General features: G+C 44.6%; 1 protein-coding gene across 1 annotated transcript in view; it reads right to left on the bottom strand.

The window, feature by feature from the left end:
* The window catches only part of LOC311241231 (carbonic anhydrase-related protein 10-like), a 436,426-nt gene that overhangs the window by 289,737 nt on the left and 129,189 nt on the right, over positions 1-17,500 (bottom strand). The gene's annotated exons all lie outside the window — the stretch shown is intronic.

Below are 17,500 nucleotides of genomic sequence, written 5' to 3'. Positions count from 1 at the left end.
TTTAATATATATATATATATATATATATTATATATATATATACAGTAGATGATTACACAAGGGACTCAGTTATTTTTACTTTGTATTTTTGAATTCTGTCTTGTATTTTAAGCGTCAAGAATAGTTGAGTTGTTTGGCATTGTGCTGTGTGTATGTGCATGTTGTGTTGCATTTCTACGTGTACTGTATGTATTTTGAAATCTTGCACTCTTTATGCTGTGTGTCCTGTGCATGTTGAGTGGCATTTTACGTGTTTTGAACTTTTGCACTGTTTGTATTTAATGTTTTTTGTAGTGATGCACCGATGTGAAAATTGTGGCCAATACCGATATTTACAGATGTCGATATCTCTGTATAGAAAACACTTTTTTTTATCATAATCAAATAAAGAGCTATTTTACAAAACAATTTTTTTTTTTACCTTTGTAACTTATTTTCAGAAATGACCGATATTTTGAAACTATTTAAAGGGGAACTCCAACATTTTGGGAAATTAGCTTATTTAACATCTTCCCTGGAGTTAGACAAGAAGATACATACCTTTTTTGTCTCTGTGCGTGCATTTTAGCTTTGGGAATAGATGCTCCGTTAGCATAGCTTAGCTTCATCACTGGAAGTGAGGCAGGACAGTAGCCTTACAGTGCCTTACAGTGTATTGCAAGGTCTGACATTGACCAAACTTGATATGCATGACCTTGGTGGGCTCTAGGTCAACTCCTGAAAAGGGGGTCAATGTCAGACTTTCCAATCAAAAGTTAGGGGGCTAATAACCCTTGCCATAATTTCAGTGCGCCCCCTAACTTTTGATTGCAAGGTCTGACATTGACCCCCTTTTCAGGAGTTGACCTAGAGCCCACCAAGGTCATGCATATCAAATTTGGTCAATGTCAGACCTTGCAATACACTGTAAGGCACTGTAAGGCTACTGTCCTGCCTCACTTCCAGTGATGAAGCTAAGCTATGCTAACGGAGCATCTATTCCCAAAGCTAAAATGCACGCACAGAGACAAAAAAGGTATGTATCTTCTTGTCTAACTCCAGGGAAGATGTTAAATAAGCTAATTTCCCAAAATGTTGGAGTTCCCCTTTAAGGCCAAAACATGTAAAAAAATAAAAATATAATTTTTGTATTATAATTTTTTTATATTGATTGATTGATTGATTGAAAACTGTATTAACAGATTGCAGAATGGGTACAGTACAGTACAGCTCAATACATACAATTGTTAAGGGGATGCAGACCAGAGAAAGACTTTTGTCTTGTTTACATCAGGGTCCCCCATTTTCAATTCATCATAACATGACATACATGACATACAGATAGACAGTACTGCTACATCTATACATTTATGACATACCAGATTTGCAAATACAGTACTGTTTGTGATACGAAAAGAGTCCAGAAAAGAGAGTATATACATTTGACGTAGAAACTGTACATTGGAGGAGGTTGGGTAGGTGGGGTGGGGTTGGGGGGGACTGTACATTGGAGGTGGTTGGGTAGGAGGGGTGGGTGGGTGGAGGACACTGTACAACTGTACAAGCAAAACTGTACAATGGAATATTGACAAGACCATACTTGGTAATTTACTGTACATTGGAGGGGGTTGTGTTAGGACATTTACAGGGGCCAGTTTCGAATTGCAGTCTCCCGTAGGTGTTCTTTGAGAGTGTTTTTGAAAGTGGGTAGTGATTCACATTCCTTTACAGCTTTGGGTAGGGCGTTCCACATTGATGTGGCATAATTGCGAAACGTGTTTAGTCCCTTGTTTGAGCCGAATCTGGGTTAACATGATTTGTGGAGCTCCATCTGGTGTTGTGATCGTGGTATTCACTGACCTTTGGGAAGTATTTTGACATGTACATGGGTACCTTGGTCGTGTAGTGTATCTTGTAGACCAGGTCCATTGCAAGTTGCTGTACTCTGTCGTCTACTCTAAGCCATAATAGGTTGTCAAAGTGGGCAGGGGTGAGGTGGGTTCTAGGAGTAAGGTCAAGCAATAGTCTGACCAGTTTGTTTTGAGATGTTTGAAATTTTGTTTTTAGCGCCTTTGAGGTGCTTTGGTACCATGAGGTGCAAGCATAGTCGTAGTACCCTTGAATGAGTGCTCCTGCCAGAGTCTTCAGGGTATTCTTGTTTACCAGTGAGGAGATCCGGTACAAGAATCGAGTTTGTTGGTTGACTTTTTTTTATTACATTGGATGCCATTTTATCACAGGAAAGATTTGCCTCTAGGATGGAACCCAGGTAGGTAATTTCTTCTTTCCTTGTAAGTAAGTAAGTAAGTAAGTAAGTAAGTAAGTAAGTAAGTAAGTAAGTAAGTAAGTAAGTAAGTAAGTAAGTAAGTAAGTAAGTAAGTAAGTAAGTAAGTAAGTAAGTAAGTAAGTAAGTAAGTAAGTAAGTAAGTAAGTAAGTAAGTAAGTATTTATAAAGCACCTTTCATACATGTCATGTAAGTGCTGTACACAAACATAGGCATATATAACGATACAAGCAATAAAGTCACAGTGATCAGTTAAGATCAATGGTTAAAAAATGTTTTTTTAAAAGAAAAAATAACGTAAAAAGGAAAACAGTCAAGAAAGTTTGGGAGAACAGGTCCGCACAAACACGTCCGTTCAGTAGCAACCGGAAGTAGGAAGTAGGAAGTGCACTAAACCAATGCACTTGTACTTGTTCAGCAGCAACCGGAAGTAGGAAGTAGGAAGTGCACTAAACCAATGCACTTGTACAGTAGGTAGCAACGTTAGCTCTCATAACATTAGCCAGTTAGGAAGTAGGAAGTGCACTAAACCAATGCACTTGTACTTGTTCAGCAGCAACCGGAAGTAGGAAGTAGGAAGTGCACTAAACCAATGCACTTGTACAGTAGGTAGCAACGTTAGCTCTCATAACGTTAGCCAGTTAGCAGCTCCGGGCAGTGGTGCAGTCGCAATATGGGCCAAGGCCAAATGCCACGTGCACGCGCATACATGTTCCCTCGGTTGCGCACAGAACAGATGATACAACTTGTCTCATCCTTCCAGTCGGGAGATCAAGCAACCCGCCACCTACAGGGCTTGTATTTGGTTGTCGGTATCCTATTATTATGCAAAGTCTAGGTGATAGGTGCCGGCGGCCGGGGTATACGGCGCGACAAGTCATTTTTGTGTGGCCGGCCAGCACTTATGACCTTTGCATAATAATAGGATGCGCGTACTTCTGCCTCAGTGACGAAGCCCAAACGTCGTTTGACCGCGTATGCCCAGCACTGCACCCCTGGCTCCGGGTACAGTAGGTAGCAACGTTAGCTCTCATAACGTTAGCCAGTTAGCAGCTCTGGGTACTAAAAATAAAGCATCACATTAATAAGACAACAGTAATAAAAGTACGGCAATAGGCAAAGTACAGTAAAATAACATTTCAGTAAAAGATCAATACATAAAAAATAAAAACATAATAATAAAAACATTTCAATAAGATACTTGCTTTCCCTAAGGCATGGTACACTATTTGTAAGCTAGACTGTATAGGTACGTTTTAAATTTTCCTTTAAAAATGTGTATGGAGCTGGCGTTCCTGATGTGTGTTGGTAGTGTGTTCCATAGTTTTGGGGCATGGTTGGCAAATGCCATACTTCCGATCCTCTTTTGGTTTCTGGGTGTGTCTAATACACCTGTAGTGGATGACCGTAGCGTTCTTGAGGGCAGATAACTAACTAGGGAATTTGCTATGTATTTTGGGCCTTGCTCATTAAGAGCTTTATATGTCAGGAAAAGGACCTTAAAATCAATTCTATGAGTTATTGGAAGCCAGTGCAGAGTGGCTAGGACTGGAGTGATATGTTCTCTTCTCTTTGTACGAGTTAGTAATCGAGCTGCAGAGTTTTGGATAAGCTGAAGCTTCCTAATGGTTGCTTTGGGAAGACCAGTGAACAGTGCATTACAATAGTCAAGCCGGCTTGAGATAAAAGCATGAATTAGTGTCTCGGCATCCTTTTTATTTACGAATGGTCTTACTTTCGCTATGTTTCTTAGGTGGAAGAATGACGTTTTCATGGCCTTATTAATATGAGACTTAAAGGTCAGGTCTGAGTCCAAGATGACACCTAGGCTTGTAACCTCAGTCTTTACATAGGATGACAGACTCCCCAGGTTTTCACACAGCACTTCCCTTTTCGCTTTTGGGCCGATCAATAGGATTTCGGTCTTGCTTTCGTTTAATTTTAGGAAGTTATTGTTCATCCACTTATTTATTGCTAAAAGACAGTTTGTAATGGACTGTATGGCTGTAGTGTTATTTGGTTCTGCGGTGATATATAGTTGTGTATCATCAGCATAACTATGGAAGCATACATTGTGGTCTCGAATGATGTCCCCGAGGGGCAGCATATATGCGAGAAGAGTAATGGTCCAAGGCAGCTTCCTTGTGCAACTCCAAAGTTGCTGTCATGTTTCTCGGATACATTGTCTCCAAGCTTAATTGTCATGTTATGAGCCAATTTAGTACATGGCCGGAAAAACCAACCAGTCTTTCAAGACGACTGATCAGGATATTATGGTCAATCATATCGAACGCTGCACTAAGGTCCAATAGGACAAGAATTGAGACTTTACCAGCATCGGAGTTTAGCCTGAGGTCGCTAACTATTTTAGTAAGGGCAGTTTCAGTGCTGTGATTTGTTCTGAAACCTGATTGTAATTCCTCCATGATGTTATTATCTTTGAGAAAGGAGTTTATTTGTACTGAGACTATCTTTTCTAATATCTTGCTGATAAATGGAAGGTTCGATATTGGCCTATAGCTTTTTAGTTCGTTTACATCTAAGTTTGTTTTCTTTAGTAGTGGTTTTACTACAGCCATTTTGAATGCATCTGGAAAAGTGCCTGTTTGAAGCGACATATTTATGATTTCAAGGACATGATTTGAGACACTATCGAACACCCGCTTGAGAAATGCTGTTGGTATAGGATCAAGGCAGGAGGTGGCGGAATTACACTCAGAGACAATCTTACAGAGGTCAGGTAATGTAATACATGTGAATTCCCCCATAGTTATCTCAGGTGGGTTGCCACTCACAGCCAGATCTATATCAGAGGCAATGCTTGCTCTAATCAAAGATATCTTTTCATTAAAGAAAACTGCGAACTCTTCACATTTTGTGGCTGTGGTATATGGGGGGGGGGGTGGCATGTTAATCAGCCTGTCGATGGTGGAAAAAAGTACCCTGGAGTTACCCATATTTTCTGAGATCATTTTGGAAAAATATTCCTTTCTCGCAAGTTGTATTGCCTTATTGTATGCGCCCATGGCGTCTTTGTATAAATTAAAGTGAGCTGTGAGTTTGAATTGTGACAATATTGTCACCCACTGTAACTGAGAAGCCGTCGGTCTTGCTGAGTTTGTTATTTGAACCGAAGAGAATGGACTCTGTTTTGCCCATGTGTAATGATAGTTTGTTATCAGCGAGCCATATGCATATTTTGCCTAGTTCTGAGCTGAGGGTTTTTTCAACCTGTAACTTGTTCTTGTCAGAGACCAGCAGGGCTGAGTCGTCCGCAAACAGGAACAAGTTGCAGTCACAAGCTGTGCAGTGGTAGGGGACATGGAAACAGTGCAGCAGAGTTCAAGTCCAGAGGTCCAGCCCTAGCAGCTCGCCATAGAGGGGGGAGGGGGGGGAGCAGGGGGACACCTGACTCATTTACCAGGCGAGCTGCTGAGGGGAAGAAGCTGAGTCTATGGCGGGACTTTAATGTCTTGGGCAGCCGTAGCCGCCTGCCGTGGGGGAGCATGGTGAAGAGGTCGTGACCCGGGTGGGTGGGGTCTGCCATGATCTTCCTCGCCCTCCTCAAGGCCCTGGAGGAATGTAGGGACTTGATATCGGACCGATATCGGACCGATACCGATGTGTAAAAAAACTGCCATATCGGCCGATATTATATCGGCGGCCGATATATCGTGCATCACTAGTTTTTTGTATATGGAAATGAGCTTCTGCTAAATATGGTGCAAACATGTTGTCATGTGACAATAATTAATGTAAATGCATTGTCTATAGCAATTTTTTTTAAAACAGGTTTGTTTGTAATGTTCTGCCGTCATTCTTCCCCTCTCCCGCCACCCCTCCCCCCTCCTCCTCCCCCCCCCGCCCACTCTCTGTCACAGAAAGAGAGGTGAACCGCCTGTTCAAGAGTCAAAACCCCTGGAAGGCAGCCGGTCCTGACTCTATTTCACCTGCCACCTTGAAGCACTGCGCCGACCAGCTGTCCCCAGTGTTCACTAACATTTTTAACACCTCACTGGAGCTGTGTCGGGTCCCAGCGTGTTTTAAGGCCTGGACCATCATCCCTGTCCCCAAGAAGGCCAAGGTCACAGGCCTTAACGACTACAGACCGGTCGCCCTGACGTTTGTGGTCATGAAGGTCTTTGAGCGCCTTGTCCTGGCCCACCTGAAGTCCACCACAGACCCTCTTCTGGACCCCCTGCAGTTTCCATACAGAGCCAACCGTTCCACGGACGATGCTGTGAACATGGCTCTGCATTATGTCCTGGAACACCTGGACACTGCAGGGACCTACGCCAGGATTCTGTTGGTGGACTTCAGCTCAGCCTTCAACACCATACTCCCGCACATCCTGGAGCACCAGATGTCCCTGCTGCAGGTGCCGGACTCTACCTGCAGGTGGATTACGGACTTCCTGACAAACAGGTCACAGCGGGTGAAGTTGGGAATTAACATCTCCGATCCCAAGTCCATCAGCACTGGCTCCCCACAGGGCTGTGTTCTGTCCCCACTACTATTCTCCCTGTACACCAACAGCTTGATTGATTGATTGATTGAAAACTGTATTAACAGATTGCAGAATGGGTACAGTACAGTACAGCTCAATACATACAATTGTTAAGGGGATGCAGACCAGAGAAAGACTTTCGTCTTGTTTACATCAGGGTCCCCCATTTTCAATTCATCGTAACATATATGACATACATGACATACAGATAGACAGTACTGCTACATCTATATATTTATGACATACCATATTTGTAAATACAGTACTGTTTGTGATACAAAGAGAGCCCAGAAAAAAAAAGTATATACATTTGCCGTATAAACTGTACATTGGATTGGGTAGGTGGGGGGGGGGGGGGACTGTACATTGGAGGTGGTTGGGTGGGTGGGGGGGGGGGGGGGGGGTTGGGTAGGAGTGGGGGGGTGGGGTTGGGTAGGAGGGGTGGGTGGGGGACACTGTACACTGTACAACTGTACAAACAAAACTGTACATTGGAATATTGACAAGACCATACTTGGTAATTTACTGTACATTGGAGGGGGTTGTGTTAGGACATTTACAGGGGCCAGTTTCGAATTGCAGTCTCCCGTAGGTGTTTTTTGAGAGTGTTTTTGAAAGTGGGTAGTGATTCACATTCCTTTACAGCTTTGGGTAGGGCGTTCCACATTGATGTGGCATAATTGCGAAACGTGTTTAGTCCCTTGTTTGAGCCGAATCTGGGTTTAACATGATTTGTGGAGCTCCCTCTGGTGTTGTGATCGTGGTATTCACTGACCTTTGGGAAGTATTTTGACATGTACATGGGTACCTTGGTCGTGTAGTGTATCTTGTAGACCAGGCCCATTGCAAGTTGCTGTACTCTGTCGTCTACTCTAAGCCATCCTAAGTTGTCAAAGTGGGCAGGGGTGAGGTGGGTTCTAGGAGTAAGGTCAAGCAGTAGTCTGACCAGTTTGTTTTGAGATGTTTGTAATTTTGTTTTTAGCACCTTTGAGGTGCTTTGGTACCATGAGGTGCAAGCATAGTCGTAGTACCCTTGAATGAGTGCTCCTGCCAGAGTCTTCAGGGTATTCTTGTTTACCAGTGAGGAGATCCGGTACAAGAATCGAGTTCGTTGGTTGACTTTTTTTATTACATTGGATGCCATTTTGTCACAGGAAAGATTTGCGTCTAGGATGGAACCCAGGTAGGTAATATCTTCTTTCCTTGTGACAATATTGTCACCCACTGTAACTGAGAAGCCGTCGGTCTTGCTGAGTTTGTTATTTGAACCGAAGAGAATGGACTCTGTTTTGCCCATGTGTAATGATAGTTTGTTATCAGCGAGCCATATGCAGATTTTGCCTAGTTCTGAGCTGAGGGTTTTTTCAACCTGTAACTTGTTCTTGTCAGAGACCAGCAGGGCTGAGTCGTCCGCAAACAGGAACAAGTTGCAGTCACAAGCTGACGACATGTCATTTGCATAAATTAGGAAGAGTAGCGGACCTAGTATGCTTCCTTGTGGAACACCACAGCTTACTGTGAGGGGGGGGATAGGGTACCGTTTACCTCCACCATCTGCTCTCTCCCCTCCAGGTAGGATTGCATCCAGCTCACTGATAGACTATCAAAACCAATTGCTTTTAGCTTGTCAATCAGAATGGTGTGATTGACAGTGTCGAAGGCCTTTTGTAGGTCCAGCATGACCATGCCGCAGTATTTGCCCGCGTCCACCTCTTGTTTGATGTGGTCGTTTAAATAGAGAAGGCATGTGTCAGTGGAGTGGGATGTTCTGAAGCCAGATGGGAATATGTAGATTAGATTTTTTTCCACTAGGTATTTTTCGACCTGTTCGTATACAATTTTTTCCATGACTTTCGAGATGGAGGTAAGGATAGAAACAGGGCGGTAGTTGCCTGGGTCTAATTTACTGCCTTTTTTGTGCAGAGGGGTCACTCTCGCGATTTTGAAGTCCTTGGGGACGTGTCCCTGTTTTATGGAGAGGTTTATTATGTGTGTGATGACTGGGGTGATGGCGGCTGCTGAGTCTCTGAGGAATTTGGAGGGGATGTTGTCATGGCCAGTGGCCTTGTTAGGTTGGAGGGCGCTCAGTTTTTTGAGTACCTCATCTGTTGTTACCATTTCCAGTTTGAAGTCGTCTGCTATGTGTGCTGCGTCTCTCTGCACCCCTCGGTCAAACTCCTGAAGTTTGCGGACGACACCACCCTGGTGGGTCTCATATCCAGGGGGGACGAGTCCGCCTACAGGAGGGAGATCGAGAGGCTGCTGAGCTGGTGCAGCTGCAACAACCTGGACCTCAACGCCCAGAAAACAGTGGAGATGGTAGTGGACTTCAGGCAGAAGGCAGCCCCCCCCACCCCGATCATTCTGGGAGGCACCCCGGTGGCCTCTGTGGAGTCCTGCCGCTTCCTCGGCATGACACTCTCCCGGGACCTGAAATGGGAGCTGAACACCATCGCTCTCAATAAAAAGGCCCGGAAGAGGATGTTCTTCCTACGTCCGCTGAGGAAGTTTAGGCTGCCGAGGACTATGATGGTCCAGTTCTACACTGCCATCATCCAGTCCATCCTCACCCTCCATCATCACCTGGTTCCCTGCAGCCACGGTCAGGGACAAGCTGCAGCGGGTGATACGATCAGCGGAGAGGGTGATCGGCTACCCCCTTCCCTCCCTCGAGTCCCTACATTCCTCCAGGGCCTTGAGGAGGGCGAGGAAGATCATGGCAGACCCCGCCCACCCGGGTCACGACCTCTTCACCATGCTCCCCCACGGCAGGCGGCTACGGCTGCCCAAGACATTAAGGTCCCGCCATAGACTCAGCTTCTTCCCCTCAGCAGCTCGCCTGGTAAATTAGTCAGGTGTCCCCCTGCTCCCCCCCCCCCCTCTATGGCGAGCTGCTAGGGCTGGACCTCTGGACTTGAACTCTGCTGCACTGTTTCCATGTCCCCTACCACTGCACTTTACTGTCTTATTGTTGTCTCACTGTTCTGTCCTGTTTTGCACTTACTTATTTATTTATCATTATTATTATCATGTTGTTCCTATTTGTGAAAATATCAATCATGCACTGTAATGTCAAATCACGTTCCATTTTGTACCTGTACAAAATGGCGAATAAAGAAATCTCAATCTGAATCTAAATTCATAGATTGTCAAGTTCTGTGAAAACGAAATAGGCCAATACGTACAAAATATACACATGACGTATGTACAAAATATACACATCACTACAGAAACGTAAGTCCTTTATGTTCTCCCTTCTACCCCTCCGTTTCACATCTGTGTGTGTGTGTGCATGTATGCGTGTGTGAGTGCAGGCACGTGCACACATAGAGGCCAAGGGGTGCCTGAGCACCTGCCTTTTTGAGCCTCATCAAAAAAGTGCCCTTTTTGAATGTTTTTTTTTTTTTTTTTTTTTTACTGTTACACATATAGACTGCCCTTCCAACTGAAAAATGTCAGGATAGAATCAAAATATTAGGTAAAGAGAGAGAGATGCCCCATATTCCATTGCAGTTTGCACGGCCTCCTCAGCATGCCTCTCCGCGGACCTAGGGCTGGGCGATATGGAAAAAAATCATATCGCGATAACGATATGATAATTTTATTTTATTTCTCGATATCGATAATTATCGAATTGTTATAAGTATAAAAAAAAATAATTTTTTTTTTTTTTTTTTTTTTTTTTTAACAACAGATGTATGTTTATTTTGCAGCAATTCTTTGTCATTGCCGCCATCTTTAGTGTTACATCCCCTCACACTCCAGTTCTCAGGCTGCAGCTGGTTTAAAAGCTAAAGTAAACCGGCTTCTCTGCTGGCTGTGGCTCCAGAGGAGTTGAACAGTTCTGGCTCTGCTAGTTTATTTTCGATCTTTTGGCGCTTTTTTGGTGGACAAACCACCGCACATGTGCACTGTGACTCGTGACTGGAGTCTAGTTCTGCTAGCACACATAGCCTACTGTGTACAGACGGTTTCAAAATGTATTTTAAATTAGAAAGCAAACAAAATAAATGGACAAGAGAAAAAGAAATCTGAATTTGGTCAGTATTGTCATTTGGACAAGCAAAGCCATTACTTTAAGTTGCAGGCAAGAAAGACAAGTCTCTGGTTTTAAAACTGCCCTGTTGCAGGTAAAAAAAAAAGAAAAAAAAAACGATTTTTCGATTTTTTTTTAATTTCGATATTCGATATCGATTATTAAAATATATCACGATATTTATCGTTATCGTTATATCGCCCAGCCCTACGCGGACCTATATATTTTATGCATAGCGTGGGTGGTGATGATGATCATGATAGAAACCGCTGTTGAATGCTGGTATTACACTCATTGAGGGACACAAAGAAGTCAAGTCCGATGGGATTTGGGAATCTCAAATACAAATCGGGATTGGAATAAAAAATGCATTTATATTAAACAATACAGAATATACAGCACTTCTTGGGGTCTGTAGGGTAAGCACTTATTCCCTCCCCCCTGAACATTTATGGAGATGTATGGGCCTTTTAAGTCAGTGATAAAAGTGTCTTTCAAGGATAAGTGAGCTCCTGCACTGATTATTATAGTTCAATATTCAATATTTGATCACCAAAACCCCCCAAAAAGCATAAAAAGGGGGCCCCCCGCCCGAAAAGGGCCCTTACAAATCGTGCTTGTGCGCTACGAGCGCTCGCTTAATATATACACACAAGTGTAGTGCCCTTTTCAGCCTTTGAGCACCTGCCCCTCTAAAGTCCTGTGCACGTCCCTGTGTGAGTGTGTGTGTATGTATGCGTGTGTGAGTGTGTGTGTGTGCGTGTGTGTGTGTGTGTGCGTGTGTGTGAGTGTATGTGTATGTGTGTGTGTGCGTGTATGTGTATGTGTATGTGTGTGTGTGTGAGTGTATGTGTATGTGTGTGTATTATGGTCAAGTTTACAGTAATGGACTAACTTGGCCTGGTGCAGGGCAGGCTGTGGTGTCCATGGTCTCTGTTAGGTTAGGTCAAGGGTAGCACTCAGCAATGTGAGTTTAAGCTGATGATGCTCTTCAGTATCACTTGCCAAATTCCACTTTTATACCATGGCTAGGGGTTGGAAAGCAGCCATTATAGTATGACAGCCCATGTAGAGCAGCAGCACAGCCCAGAGCCACAGCAGCACAGCACAGCCTGTCCATAAAGACATCAAGTCCACCACAGCAGCACAGCCTGTCCATAAAGACAACAAGTCCACCAGAGCAGCACAGCCTGTCCATAAAGACATCAAGTCCACCACAGCAGCACAGCCTGTCCATAAAGACAACAAGTCCACCAGAGCAGCACAGCCTGTCCATAAAGACATCAAGTCCACCAGAGCAGCACAGCCTGTCCATAAAGACATCAAGTCCACCACAGCAGCACAGCCTGTCCATAAAGACATCAAGTCCACCACAGCAGCACAGCACAGCCTGTCCATAAAGACAACAAGTCCACCAGAGCAGCACAGCCTGTCCATAAAGACAACAAGTCCACCACAGCAGCACAGCACAGCCTGTCCATAAAGACAACAAGTCCACCAGAGCAGCACAGCCTGTCCATAAAGACATCAAGTCCACCACAGCAGCACAGCACAGCCTGTCCATAAAGACATCAAGTCCACCAGAGCAGCACAGCATAGCCTGTCCATAAAGACATCAAGTCCACCAGAGCAGCACAGTCTGTCCATAAAGACAACAAGTCCACCAGAGCAGCACAGTCTGTCCATAAAGACAACAAGTCCACCAGAGCAGCACAGCATAGCCTGTCCATAAAGACATCAAGTCCACCACAGCAGCACAGCACAGCCTGTCCATAAAGACATCAAGTCCACCAGAGCAGCACAGCATAGCCTGTCCATAAAGACATCAAGTCCACCAGAGCAGCACAGTCTGTCCATAAAGACAACAAGTCCACCAGAGCAGCACAGCACAGCCTGTCCATAAAGACAACAAGTCCACCAGAGCAGCACAGTCTGTCCATAAAGACAACAAGTCCACCAGAGCAGCACAGCACAACCTGTCCATAAAGACATCAAGTCCACCAGAGCAGCACAGCCTGTCCATAAAGACAACAAGTCCACCAGAGCAGCACAGCCTGTCCATAAAGACAACAAGTCCACCAGAGCAGCACAGTCTGTCCATAAAGACAACAAGTCCACCAGAGCAGCACAGCACAGCCTGTCCATAAAGACAACAAGTCCACCAGAGCAGCACAGTCTGTCCATAAAGACAACAAGTCCACCAGAGCAGCACAGCACAGCCTGTCCATAAAGACATCAAATCCACCACAGCAGCACAGCCTGTCCATAAAGACATCAAGTCCACCAGAGCAGCACAGCCTGTCCATAAAGACAACAAGTCCACCAGAGCAGCACAGTCTGTCCATAAAGACAACAAGTCCACCAGAGCAGCACAGCACAGCCTGTCCATAAAGACATCAAGTCCACCAGAGCAGCACAGCCTGTCCATAAAGACAACAAGTCCACCAGAGCAGCACAGCCTGTCCATAAAGACAACAAGTTCACCACAGCAGCACAGCCTGTCCATAAAGACAACAAGTCCACCAGAGCTTACAGTACAAGTCAATTTGGGAGTTATTTTGAGGTGAGTCATTTTCCCCTGATGCACCGCTACACCGGAACTTAGGGTTCCCCCACCTGCCAAACCCCTCTTTAACCCCGGGTTACAGTCATTCAAAGTACAAAAGTAGTGGTTCATTTAAGTGTAATATGGATTCGACATCAAGATGAACACAAAACAACGTCCATTTTAGATTAGATTGTCAAGTTCTGTGAAAACCAAATAGGCCAATACGTACAAAATATACACATCACTAAGGAAGCGTAAAGTCCTTTATGTTCTCCCTCCAACCCCTCCGTTTCACGCCAGCGTCTGACAACACTCGGTATGGAGGACAGTTGGACGGCTACATGACCACGACCCCTCCCTCCACGAAATAATCGGGACACCCTACCCTACGCTGCCATGTGCAAAATCGAGGGGTAGGGCCTAGGGGGAGGGTGGTATTGGGGTTGGGTCAAACTGCGCCCATGGTTTGCTCCCATCTTCTACTACGCGTATAGGCTACATTAAGACGTCAATAAATGGTGTACGAATCGAGTTCCAATCATGCAGGCAATAGCCCCCCAAGCCACATTTCCAATCTTCTCATAGAACACCTGTTTACACGACTTAGAATAGGAAGAATTTAGACAGAAGAATTAAAAAAGTAATGTCACCGCGTTAGGATGGAGGAGGCTACGTGTTTTAATGAATATATACATGAGATGACAGCATGGGAGGGGGGCGGGTGTTGGCTGATGAGAACAACTTTCATCTTCAACGGATAGGACTATAAAGAGTATTAGGGGCCATGCATTAGTCTTATCTCATTAGAAAGGATGTAATATGTCTGGTGGACAGAATAGGAGGGGAGGGATGTATGCTAAAGCAGATATGAAAGGATGAGTAGGGGGGAAAGATTTCACATTACACTTTTTCTTTATACATACACATACACATTACACTACATCTATTTGCTTCTTATAGATATTGTATATTATGTACATATTTATGTGTTGTATGCCATATATTATTGGTGTATCCTGTAATAGTATGATCTGTACAGTATATTGTATAATCTGGATTCTGTCTTACTCTTTTTTTTTTTATATATAAATGTATTTCTTTTTTTACTTGCATCTTTTACCCTTTAGATGAGATTGGAGGAGGAGCCTTATCCGTTCACCCGGATCCCCATTGGTACAATTACTGATTGATGGCTCTATAAGGGTTTCATATCATATCCTGTATCGTGATGAAGCCCTTCCTGTGCGAAGCATTGTTTGTTTGAATGGGGTCTAGTAAAATATGGGACAGCAGTGTTCTGTCTGTAGACATTACCTGCCTTTACTTTGAGTCTTTCTTAAGAGTTGTAGAAATGTGCATACACTACACTACACTACACAGCACAACACAACACGACACGACACGACACGACACGACACTACACTATCAACACTACACAACACTACATGACACGACACGCAGGGCCGCCTCTGGGGGTGTGCGAGCAGTGCGGTCGCACAGGGCCTCGTGGGAAGGGGGGCCTCGCATTTTTTTTTTTTTTTTCTTTTTTTTTTTTTTTTCTTTTTTTTTGCGAGGCCCCCCTTCCCGCGAGGCCCTTTTTCATCACAGACCTAAAATCTAGTTTTGCTTATATGCTTATATATTTCACATTAGACACGTTTGTAGAATGTGTCTGACTTGTTCCTGGGTCTGCAGTGACATACTCACTATTGGAGCTCTGGGGCTCTGCAGCAGACATACTATTGGTTTCAACGAAGGGAGTGGTAAGTGGTTACTTACATCATGTGTAGTACGCCGGCGTGAGTCAGCTGCGTTTGACTATTTCGCGCGTGCAGCTTTTGACTATTATGCTTAGTTATGCCAGCCAAGACGAAGAGGTCGGTCGGTCACCAAGGAACGTTGACGAAAGGCCTCTCGCTGGCGGGACAAATGGCCGGAGCCTTGTCATGATGCAGTCGGGATATAGCCATGATGATGTCGGCTAGTAGCTAGCTTAGCTAAAGGCTAACTAGCATTAGCTAACCTAGAGTCAGCGCATGCAGCCAAGATGAAGAGGATGGTCGTTTGGCAGATGAACTTCGTCAACTCCACGCGGTTGTCTCCATCCTCTTGGACGTTTGGTGAGTTTTTAACCTATTCTATTAACTCTATTCTATTCCCGCCGTGGACATCTCTCTCTCTCTCTCTCTCTCTCTCTCTCTGGAGCTAAACTGGCCGACTAGCTGTTGTAGTACTACTAGTAGCTAACGGTGTGTGGCCTGGTGTCAGCACCTGTATGTAGCCGCATAGCTTGTGTGGTAGATTTCCACCAAAGCAAACTGTGTATATATTATTATTGTACAACAAGCAACGATTACAGAATGGCAAAACAACAAGAGGTACTATACATTCACAGAATCTCTCCCCCGCTCCTCTATCTCTATAAACACTAGAAACAAGAGACACATCGCTCACTTGATACCGCAGCTGCCTGTCTCAGACTTCCGCAGGGGAAGAGGAAACAGGCGGGCGCTGATTAAGTGAGAGATAGTGACCGTTTGATCTTCCTGGGAAAGTCAACAAATGGGTGATTTTACAACCCAGTGCTCTGGAACCATCTGGTCAGAACAGATTGAATACAAAGATACTAAAGAAACTGCCTTGTAAGGCGCCAGACAGCCCTAAAGGGGGGGGGGCAGCTGTCTCTTTTGAAACAAAGGGACAATTTGATCAAAGAGGGACCGGTTGAATCCACTCTGTGACCTAATCAGTTCAAAACGTCACTGTAGTGATTTAGCCAATGGAGAGCTAAAAACAAGTGTTCTCCAATGAGAAAGCTCGAGGCGAGTTTTGGAAACGCCCGCTTGCCGTAACATTAGAGGCGGAGCCTAAATTTGGATATGGCCAAACTCCTCGCTAGGAGAGAGACACAAAACCCCACGAGACCAGACCAGGAAGCGACTACAGAATACACACTCTTTTTCTCCACTAGACCCAGCAGCAGAGAGACCGACGCAGCAAATCTACCGTTGAAGAAGCCGAGACACGAGAAATGTTTATAGACAAGCCTTTTTATTGAGAATTTAGCCTGAATTCTACGAACCTCCAGCATAGGGGATGCTTCTCGTAGGTTCATTGCACATTATTTCTTTTGTAACATCTGATTGAAATCCTTTTTCATTAAAAACGGATTCTCTTCAAACTGCTCGGACTTCGATTTATTCAACGGCCGTGCCGTGGTTCTCTCTCAGGTGTACGAGCAGAAACCAGATTATACATTGGTTATCTGCATTTGGCGAGAGTAGTACTTCCAAGAGCTTTGTAAGGTTTAAATCACAACGCAGAGTAGGACGATTAAGCTAGGAAGTTACTGCATTTTGGTGCCGGACTCTAGAATTCAGAACGCTCGTTTTTGAACAACAACAAACGAAATTTTTTTTTCTTTCTTCACTCCGACCAACGAGGACAACAACAGATCGATCGTCTTCGCGTAACCGGAGAAGTTACCAAGAGGTGAGTGTTATGATGTGTACGAGTGTTCGATTCGAACCATGGGGGGTTTGCAAAGTATTTAACCTCATGTAAACATGAAGTAATAAATAATTGAATTGAGTGTTCTGAATGGGAGGGGAAGCTCTATGTAAAATGGGGTGCGGGGTATGTTCTACAGTAGAGCTGAAGCACAGTGAATATGGGGAAGTGAACAGAACTCTGTTGCTATTCAGAACATTCAAGTCAGTTATGGTGGAGAGAGCGACACCGCCGAGACTGGTTCGCGAGACAGGTTATGAGCGTCGTATTGCGACTGGCTACGGTTTTTCTGGCCAGAAAGCCACAGTAGTCCTTTGTGCGTGCAATAGTGTGCGCTGCTCGAGGGATTACCAGAACCCTAGAAGGTGATACTCGAGTCAGGGAGCGCGGTTATTAAAGAATGATTTGGGTGTTCTGACTGGAGGGAGCAGCTCTATGTAAAATTGGGTGCGGGGAATAGTTCTACAATGGAGCTGAAGCACAGAGAATATGGGAAGAGAACGGAGCGCTGTTACCATTCAGAACATGCGAGTTGAGTGTGGTGAGCATGAGGAGAACCTTCGGAACCGGGGAGAGGCGTGTGAGGTTACAGAAGTACGGGGAATAGTTCTACGGAGGAACTGAAGTACACTCCT

Source organism: Notolepis coatsorum (genome assembly GCF_963971535.1).
Source record: "Notolepis coatsorum genome assembly, chromosome: 14".
Taxonomy (NCBI): Eukaryota; Metazoa; Chordata; class Actinopteri; order Aulopiformes; family Paralepididae; genus Notolepis; species Notolepis coatsorum.
The sequence above is the reverse complement of the archived record's forward strand: the minus strand, read 5'-3'. Positions and strand labels throughout refer to the sequence as shown.